The sequence below is a fragment of the Cynara cardunculus genome, unplaced genomic scaffold, assembly GCF_001531365.2.
Source record: "Cynara cardunculus var. scolymus isolate 2C unplaced genomic scaffold, CcrdV1 Un_Scaffold_1013, whole genome shotgun sequence".
NCBI lineage: Eukaryota > Viridiplantae > Streptophyta > Magnoliopsida > Asterales > Asteraceae > Cynara > Cynara cardunculus.
In genome coordinates, this window is record NW_020200663.1 from 91,118 (window position 1) to 111,749 (window position 20,632).

At 32.2% G+C, this 20,632-nt stretch overlaps 1 pseudogene; it reads left to right on the forward strand.

The window, feature by feature from the left end:
• LOC112502179 overlaps window positions 1-20,632 on the forward strand; it is a 34,793-nt pseudogene that overhangs the window by 8,322 nt on the left and 5,839 nt on the right.

Genomic DNA, 20,632 nt, shown 5'->3' on the forward strand with positions numbered 1-20,632 from the left:
CATTTATGAACATAATAAGAATAGCTGCTACTACGAAAGGAAATAAATAAAAAAACATGTATGAACACAATATGAACAGCTCGTGAATAATAGTTCCTTCATTATGAACACATTCAGAAGCGAGCTAGTGTTGAGATATGCAGCTAGTGTACATATGAACACAATATGAACACTTGTGAACAATAGTATCGTAGAAAGATCGTAGAAATAGTATGAACATGGTATGAACGAGTGATGAACATGAACAAGCCATATAGTGAGAGAATATCATAGAAATAGTATGAACACATAACATATATATATATGATATGAACAGGTGGTGCAATTAAAGAAAAAAAGCTATCAATACAAGATGAATTATAAAAAAACACAACACATCGTAATGAACATAATTTCGATTAAAACAAATCTAATAAAAATATTAATCTATTACCAAGACATTCGCTTTGGTTAATTTCTTCACTTTCCGAATTCGAACTCCAATTGTCATCATAAACCATTTTAATATTCTCAATGTTGTCGATTTCTCTTCCATTGCGTTTATCCATATTAGCTTGATCAATACCGAAAATTTTACTACAATGTTTCCTATGCGAATTAAAAACTCATAAAACAATGAACATGGAAGATCAAGATTTATATATATATATATATATATATATATATTAAAAATGCATATTTTTTGGGATTTGATTATTTGTAACTCCCCATTAATTGTTTGGGAGTTATATATCAAATCAATTTACTGAAATACACTTGTAATTAACTTGTGAACATGACATAAATCTACTAGAAGAATGAAATTTGATTGGTTGACATGGTTTGCAAAGTTAACACAAAATTGTTGGTTAACATTTGATCTTCCATATATATATATATATATATATTATATATTAAAAGAAGAACCAAGAGGTAATTATGTGCATCATGAGAATTAAGTATTGAAGTGTTGGTGAATTGTGGTTGAGTTTGAGATATTCACTTTGATGAAAGATGGAAGATTGGAATAAAGAGACGTGTGTAAGAAAAAATGATGAAATTCATTACGTCAACTCAAGAGGCTTAACTCGTAAAGTTAACTTATTTGGATGACTCTTTTGCAAAACAAATCTTATTATATGTGTATGCATATGTATCAATCTTCTTTATTATTATATATAAAAGTAAGATCCACAAGAAATGATGTGACACCCTAAGAATTGAATATTCTATCTTTCTTGCATAGAGGTTGAGTTTTGTGTATCTCACATTGATGGAGAGATGAAAGGTTGACAATTAATAGTAGGTATATGAGATGAGGTTGATGTGTCTTTGTTTTAACTCATGGAGTATGATTCTCTTGGCTAATCCTATAAACTTATATCATTATCTCATGTTGGCTAACCCTCCAAACTCATGGGATTGGTTCATTTTGGCCAACTCTTTGTTTGCAAAAATGTCATCTATATAAAAAAATCTTTATATATATAGGGATCTCTCTATATATAAGTAAGATTCACAAGAAATAATGTATCACCCTAAGAATTGAGTATTATATATTTCTTGCATTGAGGTTGAGTTTGTGTATCCCGCATTGACAGAGAGATGAAAGATCACCAATTGATGGTAGGTATATAAGAGGAGGTTGATGTGTCTTTATTTTAACTCACCGGGATGAGTTCTCTTGGCTAATCATATAAACTCGTATCACTGCTTCATGTTGTCTAACCCTTTAAACTCATGGGGTTTGTTCATTTAGACGAACCCTCTATTTGCAAAATGTAACACCCCATACCATACATTGCATGTAATATACATTCCATATACAAGAAACACATGTTTGTACACCACTTAGGTCCCCTAGTACAAGAATTTATCATTACAGAATACAAGGCCCAAAAATTCCAAATATAACTCTTGTACTAATCAAGCTTCATTTACAAAACTATACATATCACAAGCAAATCTTCATGCTGTTAAACACAGAGGGAAAATATTACATTTTTCCCTTCCCTTTACCTCATGCACTTCCTGCAATACATATTTAAAATCACAAAACGAGGGTTAGACCGAAAGGTCTAGTAAGTTACCCTATTTATGTTATTGCAGAATGAAAATCACCAAAACTTTTATGTAAAACAACTTTTCAAATATATAACAGATATATGAACAAGTAAAAATATAATACCAATACCTTTCATTTTTTCAAGCCAAATTTTCTGCTTGCAAACAATATATCAAATCTAAACAGGTTTACACAATCCAGAATATCATAATGTTACTTTTAAACCTTTCAAGTCAAATAAGGTTTAATCAAAGTTTCAGGCCGGACCTGTTATCTTATCCTCAATAACATACCGACTATGATTTCCAATAAGAACCCTGATCCTAAATCTTTAAATCACAAAGAAACAAAGATTCCAGACCACGGTAATCTTAAGGGATATAATAGTAAGAGTTATATTACATAACACACACATACAAGTGCCACCCTTATATCCAAATGTACACCTATCCTTGATATGCCACATTTATCCCATGGTACACCTCTCCTTGATATGCCACCCTTATTTTCCCATCAAAATATTTCACAAAACAATTTCATATAGAATAGACCGCAGTCAATGGAATTTTATCAGCTCAAAATCATAATTTATCAAATTCCCATTTCTTTTAAATAGATCAAAATGATAAGTCCATAATACAATCCGGTCAAACTTTGGTCGGATTATTAATCCGGACAACATTCCACATAGTGTCCGATTAAACACTTAGATTCAAAACCCTTGTCCGGATTACTAATCCGGACGGTACTATTCCTATTGTGTCCGGTTTAACAATTCGGCCATCTCATAGCCGTATTCCTACTTCTCCGATAAAAATACTTAACATAATTTCAAAGATCACAAATCACTTAATTCATAAACCGGACAAGAATTGATCGGATTACCATTAAACCGGTCAAGACCCGTCCTGTTTAGGTCTAATCCGCTCCATACCCCAGGCGATTTAAATCTAATCCAGATAGAACTTAAGCAATTTATATACAATTCAGTCAATCACCTTATCCGGTTTAAACATATTCCGAATAACACTTCACCCGGTTTAACATAATCCGGGTAATACATTAACGTATATCAGTTCATGCTATTCAAAATATTTTCATAACAATTAATCCACTCACCTTGAAGACACTTGAAAAATCGGCTTTTGAAATCTTGTCAAGAAACAATCCAGTCAATCACTCCTTTTAAATCGCACACTAGAGAGCTTGAAAATAGCAAGAAAAGGAATAGAGGCTTAACCCCCACCCCTTTATATACTTTCTAAAAAAAAGGCGGTTAAAGCAGCCTTTGTATGCATTCATACCCACACCTATACATGCTTACTATCACATACTTGCATGCATAACCATGCATATATATATATATATAGAGAGAGAGAGAGAGAGAGAGTTTGTTTCAAATGCAATCCATCACATTTGTACAATCAATGCAACTCAATAAATTGAAATATTTATGGAAATAATGAGAGTTTATTTATTATGATTTAAATATTTATGGAAGATTAATAAGGTTCATTAATTATGATCAATACTTTATATTAGGAAACAATAAAAACTTCTATGAAATTACACATTCATCAAACTAAATGGACGGTTGATATTGGGTTGTATTGGTTGTACAAATGTAAAGGGTTGTATAATAACCCACCTATATATATATATATATTATATATATATATATATACATATATATAATTTTCATGCATCCACACTTATGCATACATATTCATATATCATGCGCGTATATATAACATATGCATTTCATTTTATGTATACACATTAATGCACATAAATTCTCATATTAGCATGATCAAGCATACCAAATTTATCATGACTTCACATAAACACGTAACAAATAATCATATATTAATTACCTCAAGTGATAACTAGGATCCAGTTATCACACAAAAAAGTTGTCTATATAAAAAAAATCAATATATCAATACAAAAGAAAGCTAGAAAATAATAAGGTGGCATCATTAAAACCAAATATTTTAAACTTCTTGCATTGTGGTTGGAATTTGAGTATCACATTGATTAGAAATTGATACGTCAACGAGGAAAATGAGTATATAAGATAAATAGGAGTTCCCTTTGAAAATTAAAAGGTTCATTTGTCTATATAAGCCATCGTTATCTTTAAATGTTTGGAGCAATTGTCTAAACTCACGAGCAATTGTCTAAACTCACGTGGTTGGATCATTTTGACTGAACTTCCAAACATATGCGGTTGACTCATTTTGGTCAACCCTTTTTTGTGAAAAAATTAATCTATACTAAATATTAATTGAAGAGATAATTTTAAAATGTTTTTGAAAGTAAGAAGCGGAACCTTTGACGCGGCACCCTAATAATTGGATATTCTCCAATCTTGAATTGAGATTGAGTTTTATATATCCCACACTGATTGAGAGTTGAAAGATTGACAAAAATGTTGGATATGTAAAATGAGGTCGAGATGCCTTTGTGACAACTCATGAGGTTGGTTCCTCTTGCTCGATTCTCTTAACCCCGTGGTTAGAACATTTTGGCCAACCCTCCGAACACATGGGATTGGTTCATTTTGGTCAACTCTCTTTTTGCAAGAAGAGTTAATCAATATTAAAAATTAATTATATATACAATCTTTATTCTTTCTATATTTAAAAGTAAGAACCACAACCATCAATGTGACACCTTAAGATTGAGTATTCTTTAATCTTGAATTGTGATTGAGTTTTGTCTATCCTATATTGATAGGTAGATAAAAGATTGACACTGAATGATAGATATATAAAGAAAGATTGAGATGTCTCTGTGGCAATTTATAGAGCTGACTCCCCTTGAATGATTCTCTAAACTCATTGTGCTTAACTTATTTGGCTGACCCTCCTAATATAGGATTTTTGGCTAATCCTCTTTTTACAAAAAAAAAATCTATATTAAAAGTTAACTAAATAAATTATTTAAATTAATATATAATTATATAAGATATTGATGTGACAAATTAGAATTTAATATTTTTAAATCATGAATTGTGGTTGAATTTGACTTGAATCTTGATCCATATTAATGAGAAAAGAAATTATCGAAAAACAGTTAAGTATATGAAACGAGAAGGGATGGCTTGAAATATTGGAAGAGTTACAAATGTACTATGAAAATTGAGTATTTTCAATTTTGAAGTATATGGATATTGATGTGGTTCACGATTTTTTATATATTACTTGACATGTGTTATGATCACCGTGCAACATGGTGGCGAGCACTAGTTTAAATGTAATAGAGGAAAGCTTAAGACCCAAAAGTGAGAGGGCCTAAATAATTTAAGCCCTAAATTTATGACTTATCTCCAAGGTCAACCATACACCTCACCAATCTGGCAACCTCGGTTGTCGTTCACGCTTTCCTAAGGACCTAATCGAGTAATCGGTCGACTCTTCGTCTCTTCCAGTCTTCCAGAAACCGAGAACTCACGCACACGCTCTCACCTCTCCAACGGTCCAAACTCTGTACGTTCTTCTTCTCCTACTCGGCTACTCAGTTTCGATTTCAATTTTTCAAAGACGTTGTTTGACGTTTCATTTCCATAATGGTAATTTACAACCGAACCACGAAGAGATATTGAAAAATCCGATACATAGGCCTCCTCCTATCCTCCAAAGTCTACCCATACCCGTTAATTGGGGTTTAGGTTAGGATATTTGTCATTATTTATACGATTTCTATCATTATTTAACTTATTGTGTTGAATGTTGATTGTTGTCTATTGAAACTTGAAACAAGCAAATTGCAAACAATTTCTGATTTATGATTTCTCTTAATCTCTTTTCATCAACAAGTTCTATTGTTCACTGGTTGTTCCACGCTTTTGAGTTTTGGACTTCAAGAATCAAGACTATGATTTTTGTAACTAACGATTTTTTTAGCTTTTCGATTTATCAAAACAGTCCCATTTATCAATTTTTTGTGTTTTAAGAGTTTCACCGAGTTTGCAATTCATTGGTCTTAGACTTTTACACTTGGGGCTTTTTTGGAAGAACAAACTGCATATATATTCCAAGACTAATAGCTAACTTTGACTATTATTTTTAAATCTACAGACTACAATATAAAATCAAGAAATACCAGAGTTAACTTTTTGGTATGATATTTTATTTGCAATAAACATGGTTAGTAAAAAGTTGCAATTCAAATCTATGTGTATTAATGCTACCATGGAACAATTTGAAGGTGTGATGAAATACTTTAAAAAGTATAGGAATGATGAGTTTGCATCAAGTATGGATACTGCTAAAAAATTAGTTGTGAAAATAACAATGAAGATGATATGCAAGCATTGGAAGAAGAATCTTTTAAAATTAATTATTTTCTAACCATTGTGGCTATGGCAATTTTTTTATTGGATGATAAATTTGAGCAATTAAAGAAGTTCGAAAGTATTTTTGGATTCTTATTTGATTCTGATAAGCTAAAGGCATTGGATGAAGATGAATTGATGAGATGTTGTGATAATCTTTTTGGATTCTTATTTGATTCTTATTACATATTCTTACCCTAATGTTTCAGTTGCATGTCGAATTATGTTGATAGTTCTTGTGACTGTAGCATCTGCCGATAGGACTTTTTCAAAGTTGAAGTTATTGAAGACATACTTGAGGTCATCAATGTCACAAGAAAGGCTAAATAGATTGGCGATCCTGTGCATTGAAAAAGATATACTAGATGATGTTATGATTGAATTTTAGTGATAAATTGTATTCGTCTTGAAAGATAAATAATTGTATTTTAGTTAATTTGACTTTATTTGTAATGTTGACTTTGACTAGGTGCTTTTAATGTTTGACCCTATAAATACTTTGTCTTCTAGTGTTAGTAAGTATAAGAGGAGTTCATTTGTAATACATACGTAAACATTGAGAGATATATAGAAGTTTGACCAATTGATTTTTCCTCTCAAGTGTTCTTAATGTTCATATGATGTTTGCCATTAATTCTTGAATATTATTGAAGATTGATCGTATTATGGGACTCACAATTAGTATCAGAGCTGGAATGCTGTGAATTCAGAAGAAGACATCATACTTTGAAGAAAATTTCTGGAAATTTTTTTATGTTCATCTTGTATTCTTCACAACTGTTCTTCATTTTTAAGACTTTGATTCGTAAATTTTCAAATTTTCGTGTTTTGATGTTAAAAACATGATCAACGTGTACGTAATTGTTTCGTGAATCTTTGTTATTCACAAAGTTTTGTGATTTGATCATCCATTTAAGAGATCTGTTGATTTTTGTGATTTTTGAAAAAGTTTGATGTTCTTGAAAAGTTCATGAAAAGTCAGATTTTGGTCCAAAATTTTGATGAAAAAGTTTTGTTTTTGTGTCATTGTTGTGCTTTGATCGGATTACTTTGGTCTAAATCGTTCATTTCTTGATCGAATTCAAAGTTCTTTGTATTCAAGACTTACCCGGATTTTTCACTTAGCCAAAATTTTAAACTTGTTATCCTCTCAATAGCCTGATCGAATTTGGTGTTTACCGTGCACTAGCCTAGTCGTATTCAATATAAATCGCACAAAGGACTTAGCCGGATTTGACTTAGTCATATTTTGATCTAGTAATCCGGACACCCTTATGTCCGGACTTGATGATCATCGCATAACTCTTTGATCAGTTTAGGTAGTAAGTCGCTCAAGAAACACCCGGATTCAAGGTTTCATCGCACAACAAGGCTACCGCTTTAAGTCTTACCTCGGACAAAGGCACATCTAACTAAGCAAACATCGCTCATCAAGTGTCCGGATTACCTTTCTTCCTCGGTAACTACCCAGTCGCGATGTACATTTCCTCGGACATCCCCATGTCCGGAGTTGCTTCCTCGGCCAGCGACTATCTTTTCTCGTGTAGTTGCTCGGTCACACCTTTGTCCGGTTTAGCCTCTAAATCGATAATACCCTTGTCCGACTTACTTGTTCCTCGGACACCATTTCGTCCGGATTTGAATCTGGCCAGCGATTTAAGTGCTACATCAGTCATCTCTTCTCGCGGATTACAAGCCAACCTCACTCAACCTTTCACACGGATTAGCCAACCTCGATCACCAGCCCATCCGGATTTGGTTTTCCTTGGTCAAAATTCAAGCTTGTCCGGATTTGATTGAGTCCTGGCCATATTTTTTTAAGTATCCGGATTTGAGGTACATCGATCAAGTCTTGGTCATTTTTATCACCTTGTCCTATTTTGGTTCAACATTTTGCCAAATGTTGATATTTTTCAAAACACAATTTTCCAGATTTCATTTTTTTCTCATTTTTATCAGTTTTATCTGATTTTCTCAAATTTTATCTAATTTCATAGAAATTACTGATTTTTGAGAAATTTAACTATTTTGAACTGTTTTGTGTCGTGTGAACTGTTTTTGATCAGTTTTAACAGTTTTTAACTGATTTTAATTGTTTTCACTGATTTTCTGATTTCTGAACAATTTTTTGAGATTTTCTGAGATTTTTGAGTCTACTGTTTTTATCTGAAGGATATTTTTTTAAAATTGTTATTTTTGTGTCTGATTTCATATACTGCATAGATTCGTTGATCAATCTTTGATTTTTTAAATGACAACTTTCTTTGAGAAGGAGAATAAGGAATTGAAAATTGAGATTTCTGAGTTGGAAAAGAGTGTAAAGGATTATCAAGACAAATATATAAACATGTTTTATGAAAATCATACAAATGAAGAACTTGTTAATAATTTACGAAATGAGCATAAAGAAGCCATAGAACAATGTTAGGACTGAAAGTTAGTGTAATATTATATTCGTCTTGAAAGTTTATTTTGTCTATAATTGTATAAAGTCATCGTGTTTGACTTTGTGTGTATAGTTTGACTTTGACTAGGCTTTTATGTTTGACCCTATAAATAGGGTGTTTCTTGTAATCTTTGGTAGGAGCTCATTTGTAAGATTCAATATACGCAATAAAGAGTTTGACCACACTTTGAAGATTGACTTTTTCTCTCTACTTCTCCTACATGTTCTTAATAGAAAATCATGTCTGCCATTGATGATTTGAAGATTGTTTGTAGATTGATCATATAAGGGACTCACAATTGGTATCAGAGCAGATTTGCAGGAATTTTGATTGAAGAAATCGTCAAGAATAGCATAATTTTCTGGAAATTTTATGATTTTGTTCTTGAAGTTCATCATGTTCTTGAATGTTCATCTTTTTCTTCATAAATTTCTCTCAAATTTCTCATTTCTGGATGATTAATTGTTAAAATTGTGATCATTGTGTACAGTTTTAAATCGTGAATCTGTCTCACTCCTTCATTTACATGATTTTATCTTTGAAAGTAAAGATTTGGAGAGTTTATGAAATATTGATGTTCTTCGTGTTCATGTAAATACTCATCAAACAGGTAAAGTTTGATCCAAAGTTTATATAAACTTCTGTAATATTTGTGTTTGTGGGCTGTTTTGATCTAATCTTGATTGTCTTTTACGTTTGAATCTTGTTAGTTGACCGAACCAGATTAAAGACTGCAGTAAGTGAGTGGAGGTAAGCTACTTTGTTTGAATGTTGAGCGACTTAGATTTAGTGTGAGCGATTTACTCTTTGAATTAGGCGAGTTAGTTAAAGTGACTTGAGCGATCTATGCTTAGTGGATGTTCAAGATTGCTGTGAGCGGATTATTGAAAAAATCATGCAGTGAGTGGATTAAAAACCATGCAGGGAGTGAGTTATTTCATTCATTGAGCAATTTATTCTCATGATATGAGCGAGGATTGAGCGAATTCGGACAATAGGGAAGCTAAGTCTTTAGCGAATTCGGACAATAGGGAAGCTAAATCTTGAGCGAATTCGGACAATAGGGAAGCTAAGTCTTGAGCGATTTACTTCACAAGGTAAGCGATTTAGTTAGCAGCCTTAACCGATTTAAAACAGACTTGAGAAGATATTGGCTGTTTGTTCAGCGGATTAGGAGTTAGTAAGTTGAGTGATTTAGGCAGTAAGATTGAGCGGTTTAGGTTGTGTTCTTGTGCGATTTACACCACATAGTGAGCGGTCTTGACCCTGTATAGTGAGTGATTTAGAAGATGTTTGATGAGCGGATATAGGTTGTGTGTTGAACTGTTTAGAACAGCCTGTGTTGAACTAATAAGAGTGAGTGATTTAGGTTGTTTAGTAAGCGAACAAGGAGGTTAGCTGTGAGCGCTGTGTATTGAGCGGATTTCTTGACCGGATAAGAAACAGTGGTGTGCGATTTAGATCCATTAGGTGTGCTATTTAGAAGCTGTATTGAGCGGATTAAAGAACCTACAGTGAGCTGACCTTCTTCATGCAATAAGCGAGTTAAAGAGACTTGAGCGATTTATCTAGAGGCTTGAGCGATTTATCTAGAGGCTTTGATCGATTTACTTGATCATGCAGTAAGTGGTTTAGGTTGTTAAATGACCGGATAAGGAACCAATGATAAATGGTTTAGAGTTTATTAGCCTGAGCGATTTACAACATATTTTCAATGATTTAAGACCATGTTTCTTGACCGGATAAGGAACTGTTTGATGAGCAGATTAGTAGTTTTTGTGTTGAGCGGATTTAAGGCTAGTGGTAAGCGATTTAGAGTGTGTTCTTTGCCGTAAGTGTTTGAAAACAGTCTTGAGCGAACTAAGGCTTTGTGTTGCGCAATTTTACAGCAGATTAAGACCTTGTAGTAAGTGATTTTCATCCATGCAGTGACCAGATTAACTTCATGCAGTGAGCAGTTTAGAAGTTTAATCTTGAGAGGATATAGGCTGTTTATTGAGCGGTTTATTCTTAGCTTGAGCTGTTTAGGAAGTGAGATAAGGTGTGATTGATTTATCTCAAAGTGTGAGCAGTTTAAATCATTCTTGAGCAGTCTTGATCGATTTTAGACATCCTTGAGCGGATTAAGAAACTGTTTTGAGTGATATAGGTTTTAGCATTGAAAGACTTGGTTCCTCAGAAATTATCTTGTAATCTTGCTTACTTTTTTGTTTGGAGTCCAAGCTTATTCGTTATTATCTAGATTTAGTTTTTGTCTCAAATTTGTTTGTTCAAAGATCATATTGTTGATTGAATTTCTAGGAATTGTGTGATTTTTTTTGTTAAATTGTATTTCTTTAAATCAAATTCTTGAACTGCATAGATTCTTTAGTTGATCAATTTTAATTTTCTTAATGGCAGATTTTGTTCAGAAAGAGAATAAGGAGTTGAAAGAGAGAATTACAGAGTTGGACAAGAGCTTACAGAGTTATAAGGAGAAATATCTTAACATGTTTTACGAGAATCATGATAATGTGGAATTTATTGCGAATCTACAAAAAGATCATAAAGTAGCATTGGAAAGAGTTGAGAACGATTTCATGAATAAGATTAATAAACTTGAGAAAACTCTGAGTTCAGTGAGGAAAAACTATGATGATGATTTGAGAACTTGGAGTAAAGCTAATAATGACATGTTCAATAAACTTCAAGAGCTACAAACTGAGAGGAATTCTTTTGGGAGGAATAATAAAGAGTCAGAGGACTTAACTGATAAATCTGAGAGTGAGTTGAGTGAGGTACATAAATTACTAGAGTTAGAGAAGGAAAAAGCTCTGAAAGCTGAGAAGAGCTTTAGTTTTGAAAGAATGGAATTTGAAAAGGAAAAGAAGAGAATGTGTGATTCAGAGAAAAGGTTTGGAGCTGAACGCATATCTTATGAAAATAAGATTAACTCTCTAGAGCTGAATGCAAAAATGTTGTTAAAGCAAATATCTGATTTTGAGAAGCTGATCATATTGGAACGGGCCAAGAATGATAAAGAGAAGAAAGACATCTCAGAAGACTGTCAGAGTCAAATACAGAAATTATCTGAAAGCATTGCTCTAAAGCAGAAAACTTTAGATGAAGAAAAGAAGCAATTTGCTCTTGAGAAGGGAAATACTTCAAAGAAGTATACAACAATTGCTAAAGAGCTTGCTAATGAGAAAAAGTGGCTTGACATCGCTTCGGAGAATGATAAGAGTAGCTCAGATGAAGAAAAAAGAGAGTTAATAAATCAGAAGAGAAAGTTTGAAATGCTTCAGAAGGAGTTAGAATGTAAACTCCTGGACACTAACAAGCAAATTGTCTGATCTGAAGACAGATCTTGAGACTGAGCTGAAAATGAGAACTGAACTTAAAATTAAGTTTGATTTAGTTACTGCTTAAAGAGACCAGCTTTTACAGAAAGTGAAAGACTTTTCTTGTGCACAAAGCTCAACTGGTTCTCAATCTCAGTGTAAAACTTGCTTTTATAACTGTTCCAGTGTTAAATCCAATAGTTATTCAAGCAGCCCTAAATCTATTGTTTCTAAGAACTATTCTCGTTCTTCTAATCAGTATTATCAAGGGTACGTCATTGGATCACCCAATTATTCTTCTAAGATTAAAAGCATTTGGGTTAGTAAATCTGAATCTGTTTCAACTCGTACTCCTGTTGCTACTAATAATCTTCCTTGTTTTATGAGATCCAATTCTGACTTGATAAATCTTAGCAAGAAAAGGATCATGTGCTCCACATGTAAATCAACAGATTTTGTGAACAAGAAGATATTTAACAGATGGAGTACAATCAACATATATCATAACAGTTCGAAAGGTAAGAACAGGTATGTATGATCACAATTACTGGTACGGATCATATTTTATTTTCTGATCATCCTGTTCATAGTGCTAAAAAGAATATATCTAATAAAAATAGATGGTTTGGAAGTTACAATGTACCCCAACCCGTTACTAACAAAATAAGACCCAAGTTCGTTTGGGTACCAAAATCTACTTAATCTGGTTTTGCAGGTGTGTCAAGTTTGTGCTGATCAGAATATCATTTCAATGATACACCAATGCAGGGGGAGTTGTAATTCATTCCAAACGAGGCTTCTGAACAATTCAGTTCAGGACCCGTGCTTTACCGAGTGTGGTTTCTAAACACTCAGTTTAGAACCCGTGCTTAAAATGTTTCCATTTTTTAATTTTTTTAGCTAAACTGAAACATTACTGAAATCAACTTTCTAGGTGGAGTCTCTAGAAGTTTTTGAATAAATGTTTTTCGGGAAGTGAAATATTTTTTTGAGGAAACGAGTACATTTTTTGAACAGGTATTTCCTGAGATTTTACTTGCGTAATTTCTCATCAAGCATAACTCCAATACCTGTTTCAGCTATTCTTCAAACTGTTATTATCACGTCTTTTATACGGAAATCATTTTCAGTGATAATACACTCGTTTGTATTCAAATGTTGATTTTTCTGATATTTTTTTTCCTTGATTGATATATAATTCATATTTTTTATAATATCAGAATCTGTAAACTCGTTCTTACAGATCTTCATTCATTTCTCTCATATACCAATTAATCTGATCGTTGTCACATCATTTCTTATTGATTGTGCTTAAAGTCAAATTTCTTGATCAATTTTTATCTGATCATTGTGCTTATTCGCAATAATAATTTTGATCAATCATTATGATCAACTGAGCTTACAATATTTTAGGAGTGACTGAGTGCTTATCAGAAATACCTCTATGGAATGTCAAAACCGACAGATCTACCCAAGAGGACAACCATATCTGAGTGAGCTTTAAATATAAAAGGGTTTGTGTGCTGAGACTAAAATGMAAAWGAGAGGGGTAGTTGTTGTGAGCCAAAAGAATTGATGAGAGTTGTGTCAGGATTAAAAGAAAACGAAAATCATGTTCCAAACTTCTAAAATCTGGGCATACCATACAATCTATTAGTTCTCAATTCTTTCGAGACTAATATTGAAAAAGGCAAAGCCCAGGCCAATTCTTGTCACAACCCGACCAGCTACTTATTTATCTCTCAACAGATAAGTGTTTCAATAACACTTGGGGCACGCAGCTCATCATCTATCAATTTCTCATTCGGAGAAAGTTGATATTGAATCAAAAGGATATATGTCCCCCCCCTTCAAGTCTTTTTGATCACGTATTGAGTCTGATAAATTTGTGTAGTCCACATGGCTTATCTTTTTGAGCCTAAACAGAAGCATACGTTGCTTTATCTTTCTACACTACACAGATTTTGCATTTTATATGTTAATTTGCCAAAACATTCATAGATATGYTATTCTTAAGCTATCAAAGATTGAATGGAAGACCTGGTGAGATGAGTATATTTGTTATACTCACAGGCCAATCCTTTTATAAGATTAAAAACAATTTTTTCATTGAAATTGGGTGTTACTTTCCCATTCTCTTAATCTGAAAAGATTAAATAAGTGGATTTGCAAAGATCTACTTACTCTTTTATGAATTGACGGCTTACGCGGATGATTTCATTCATTCTTGTGTATGATGGAATGATTCTCATTTCATCATAAGGGGGAGTATGTAATAATGAATGAAATGTCCAATTCCGAACATTATAAAGGGAATTTGATGTAAAGATCAAGGGGGAGTAACTGTGATAATGGCAAAAGATTCAAAAGGAATGCGACTGGAGATGATTACAAAAGATTATTTCTGTGCTAAAATGACTGAGAGTTTTTGAATGAGAAGATCATTGTTTCAAAAGTTTACCAACAAAATTTTCTTTTCAAAGAGAAAATTTGTTAGAGTTTGTTGTCTGAAGATTCTTTGAAGATCACATCTTGTACATTGTTTCTGAAGATTTTTGTTGATACTGTTCTACATTGTCAAAAGAGAAGATCATCGATGTTCTACATTCGAGGGGGAGAATGTTAGAAGATCTTTCTCAACAAACGATTGCCTGAAGATTTCAGGTTGAAGATTTTTTTTTTTGAAAAAGAGATAATGTGCTTAAAGTTTCAAAGTTCAAACAGGACTCAAAACGCGGAACTTCTTTCAAGTCTGAATACAAAGGGGGAGAATGTTAGGACTGAAAGTCAGTGTAATATTGTATTCGTCTTRAAAGTTTATTTTGTCTATAATTGTATAAAGTCATCGTGTTTGACTTTGTGTGTATAGTTTGACTTTGACTAGGCTTTTATGTTTGACCCTATAAATAGGGTGTTTCTTGTAATCTTTGGTAGGAGCTCATTTGTAAGATTCAATATACGCAATAGAGAGTTTGACCACACTTTGAAGATTGAATTTTTCTCTCTACTTCTCCTACATGTTCTTAATAGAAAATCATGTCTGACATTGATGATTTAAAGATTGTTTGTAGATTGATCATATAAGGGACTCACAAACAAGTTGAGAATGATTCCAAGTATTGGGTTGGCAAACTTGAGAAAACCTTGGATGCTGCAAGAAAAGAGTTACATGATGAAATAAGGAGTTCTAACAAGATAAAACAAGATTTATTCAATAAACTTCATAAAGCTGAATCTGAACTGCATGCTGAGAGGAACTCTCCAGAAAAGAAACATACAGAGACTAAAGACTTCACAGAGAAACTTCATGAATCTGAGAGTCAATTACTTGATATAAGGAAATTACTAGATCAAGAGAGATAAGGTTTTAGAAGCTGAGAAGTTTTTAAATACTGAAAGGAAAGAAATGGAGAATGAGAGTAAGAGAATGATTGCAGTGGAGAAATGATTTGATACTGAACGTATATCTTTTGAGAACAAAATTAGCTCGTTGGAGCTGAATGCTAGAATGCTGTTAAATCAAATCTCTGATTTTGAACAGCTTATTATCTTGGAACGTGCCAAAGTTGATAAAGAGAAGAAAGAGATTAGAGAAGAATGTTTGAGCAAGAATCTTGAATTGGCTGACAGTGTTGCTCAAAAGCAGAAAGCGTTGGATGAAGAGAAAAGACTGTTTGCTCTTAAAAAAAGAAACACCGCTAAGAAACAAGCAACAATTGCCAAAGAGCTTGCAGAAAAGAAGAAGTGGCTTGACATTGCTTCTGAAAATGAAAAGAGCAGTTCAGATGAAGACAAAAAGAATTTTGAAAAAGAAAGGAAATTGTTTGAAAAAGCCGAAGAAGGAGTTAGAAGGTAAACTCCTGGATACTTCTAAGAAATTGTCTGATCTAAAGACAGAACTTGAAACTGAACTGAAAATGAGAACTGAGTTTAAAAAGAAGTATGATTTAGTTGCTGATGAAAGAGACCAGTTATTAAAGAAAGTAAAAGCCTTTTCATGTGCTCAAAGCTCAATTGGTTCTCCATCACAGTGTAAAACCAGCTGTTATGACTATTCTAAATCTAACAGTTATTCAAGCAGCCATAAATCAATTGTTTTTAAGAACTATTCTCGTTACTCTAGTCAGTACTATCAAAGGTATGTCATTGGATCACCCAATTATTCTTCAAAGGTTAAAAATGTTTCGGTTAATAAAGTTGATTTCTTATTTCGTCTCGTAACTATGTTGTTACTAACCCTATTCTTCCTTGTGTTGTAAGATCTACTAATGATATAATCAATCTTAGCAAGAGAAGAATCATGTGCTCCACATGCAAACCACTAACTTTGTCAACAGGAAAAAGTACAAGAGGTGGTATGGAGACAACAGCTATCAAAAGAGCTAGAATAATTATAACAGGTATGATAACAACTGGTATGGATCTTATTGTATATATGATCAACCTTTTAAAAGTGCTAAAAAGAAAACATCTAATAGAAATAGATGGTTTGGCAGTTACAATATTTCTCAACCTGATACTAACAAAGAAGGACCCAAGTTCGTCTGGGTACCAAAATCTATTTGATTTGATTTGCAGGTGTGTCATTACTGCGCTGATCAGAAAATCGTGTCTATGATGCACAAATACAGGGAGAGTTTGTAATATGTCCAAATGATGGTTTCTGAATACAACAGTTCAGGACCCGAGCCAAAATGGTTTCATTTTTGTTTATTTTGAGTTGAAATGAAACATTACTTAAATCTATTTTCTAGGGGGAGTCTCTGGAAAAAATTTAATAAATGTTTTTGGAAGTTAAATTGATTTCTGAAACGAGTACATTTTCTGAGCAGATATTTCCTGAGATTTTACTTGCGTAATTTCTCATCATACATAATTCCAATATTTATTTCAACTATTCTTCAAACTGTTATTATCACGTCTCTTATATGAAAATCATTTTCGGTGATAATACACTCGTTTGTAATCAAAGTTGTTTTCTGATATTTTTTTACTTTGATTGATTCATATTTCATTATTCTTTGAATATCAGAATCTGTAAACTTGTACTTACAGATCTTCATTCATTTCTCTCATATTCTGAATAATCTGATTTTGTACATCACTCCTTGATTGCTTGTGCTTAAAAGCTACATATCTTGATCAATTTTTATCTGATCATTGTGCTTTATAGTAATAATGTTTTAATCAAATGTTTGTGATCATTTGAGCATACACTGTTAAATTTAGGAGGGACTGAATGCTTAATCGAAATATCTCAATGGAATGTCAGAATCGACAAACCCACCCATCAGGACAACCATATCTGAGTGAGCTTAAACTCAAAAAGGGTTTGTGTGCAGAGCTTAAAATGGAAAAGAGAGGGGTAGTTGTTGTGAGCCAAAATAATTGTCAAGATTGTGTCAAGATTAAAAGATTACAAGGATCTTGTTCTAAACCTTTAAATTCTGGACATACCACGAAATCTATTAGTTCTCAATTCTTTCGAGACTAATATTGAAAAAGGCAAAGCCCAGGTCAATTCTTGTCACAACCCCACCAGCTACTCATTTATCTCTCAATAGATAAGTGTTTCAATAACACTTGGGCACACAGCTCACAATCTATCAGTTTCTCATTCGGAGAAAGTTGATATTGAAAAAGAAGGATATATGTCCCATCTTCAAGTCTTTTTGATCACGAATTAAGTCAGATAAATTTGTGTAGTCCACAACTACACACGGTTTATCTTTTTGAGCCTACATAGAAGCATTAGTTGCTTTATTTTTTCTACACTACACATATTTTGCAAATTATATGTTATTTTGCCGTAACATTCATAGATATACTTTTATAAGATATCGATGATTGAATAGAAGTCCTGATGAGATGAATCTCAGAAAGTCTCATATATGAAGTACATTCGTTGTACTGAATATATTTGTTATATTCACAGGCCAATTTTTTATAAGAATGAAAACAATTTCATTAGTTGAAATTGGTTGTTACTTTCCCATCCTCTTAATCTGAAAAGATTATACAAGTGGATTTGAAAAGATCTGCTTATAATTTTATTAATTGATGACATTCGCTGTAAATTTCATTCATTCTGATATATGATGCTAATGATTTTCATTTCATCATAAGGGGGAGTATGATATAATGAATGAAATGATCAATTCTTAATGTTATAAGGGGAATATGATATAAAGATCAAGGGGGAGTATGATATAAAGATCAGGAACCGGCAAAGACTCAAAGGAGTGTGACTGAAGATTATTTTTGTGCTACATTGTTTGAAGAGAGTTGGATGTGAAGATCATCTTTACAAAAGTTTACTGATAAAGATTTCTCAATGAGGAATTTTGGGGAGAATGTTTGTGAATTTTTATCTGAAGAAATTATTTAATGGGAAATTGTTAGTGAATGTTTATCTGAAGAAATTCTTTGAAGATCATATCTTGAAGATCATTTCTGAAGATTGTTACTGTTATTGTTCTTCATTGTAAAAAGAGAAGATTGTTTATGTTCTACATTCGAGGGGGAGAATGTTGGAAGATCTTCTTAACAGAAGATTGTCTGAAGATCTTAAAGTTGAGATTGTTAGAAGATTGTTTTGAAAATTCAATTAGTCATAAAGAGCTTAAAGCGTCAAAGTTCAAAAGATATTCAAAGCGTGCAAATTCTTTTAAGCCTGAATACAAAGGAGGAGAATGTTATGATTGAATTTTAGTGATAAATTGTATTCGTCTTGAAAGATAAATAATTGTATTTTAGTTAGTTTGACTTTGTTTGTAATGTTGACTTTGACTAGGTGCTTTTAATGTTTGACCCTATAAATACTTTGTCTTCTAGTGTTAGTGAGTCAAAAACCCGATGAACCCGACCAACCCAACCCGAATTTAAAAAAAAAAAACCCAACCCGAGGTAACCCGATGCATGATCGATAAAAAAATTAGTCAACCGACCTTATTGGGTTGGAATCGGGTCAGGCCCAAAAAAACCCGACCAACCCGACAACTCGATGAATCCGACCTTAACTTTAGCTTTGAATTGTAGATGACAATCATGACATGACCAACCTCAACGTCAAAAAMGCRAAARMATCGGGGTTGGAAACGTCTAAAACTATTGTTGTTGATTGATGTATTATCATTTGGTTTAAACATTTTTATTGTAATATCTAAATATTTGATAAACTTGCATATTATCTTGAATGGTCGGTCGTATTTCAAAGGAAAGTTTCCTTTATTTTTATGTGATTTTACATAGTTTAAACACAACCCGATCAACCCGAACGGGTTGGGTTGAACTTTTGTTTGGGTTGGGTTGGGTTGAAAATTTTCAAACCGCCAACATTGGGTTGAGTTGTTAAAACGGCTCCAAACCGATCAACCCGGACCGTGAGCACCCCTAAGTATAAGAGGAGCTCATTTGTAATATATATGTAAACATTGAGAGATATATAGAAGTTTGACCAGTTGACTTTTCCACTCAAGTGTTCTTAATGTTCATATGATGTTTGCCATTGATTCTTTAATATTATTGAAGATTGATCATATTGTGGGACTCACATGTGATATTGATTTGGATACTGTTATTGATGATTTTGCATCAAAGAATTCTCGAAGAAGTTGTTTTGTATGAATTATTATCATAGTTGTTTTCTATGAATTATCATTGAAGTTGTGTTGTATGAATTATTTATATTTATCATATATATTTATTATAGATTTTTTTAGATACAAAGGGTCCATTTTTTATAAATTGCCCAAGGCACATAAAATGTCAGGATCGGCACTGCACATTATTTAAAGTTTAAGATTACAAGTAAATTGTAAATATGTATAACTTATTAAAACTTCATGTTTGAATTCGTGTAACTACCTGCAGATAAACATAATCAAATACTGGATAGATATATTATCTTAAATATAAAAAAATCTAAAATATATTTAGGATAATTATTATCTTTATAAAATGATTATATTATTAAATAAAAAATAAATGACTTTATTATTAAATCTAAATTAAATTATAATAAAATATTAAATTAAATAAATTATACAAAAAAAACTTTTAAATATTTAATTTGATATTAAAATCGATATATATTTTTTCCAAAATCTTATGATACTTTCAAATTCATATTTCATTCAAAAAATAAAAACATTATCGTTTTTTCAGTAACACGTAAAATCATATTATAATATTGACGAAGACAGAATAAAACGAAACGTTAAAATCAAGATTTATCTCGCTGCATTGCACGAATACCCTTCAAATGATAAAATAATAAACTTCTTAAAATTCAAACAACCTCTTAAAATGATTTTTTATTACTAGAAGGGTACTCGCACAATGCAGCGAGATATATCTTGATTTTAATGTTCTGTTTTATTCTTTATTTTTGTTGATGTTATAATATGATTTTATGTTGTTTTGAGAAATCGATATTTTTGAATAAAAATATAAATTTGAAGATATCATAAAAATTTAAAAT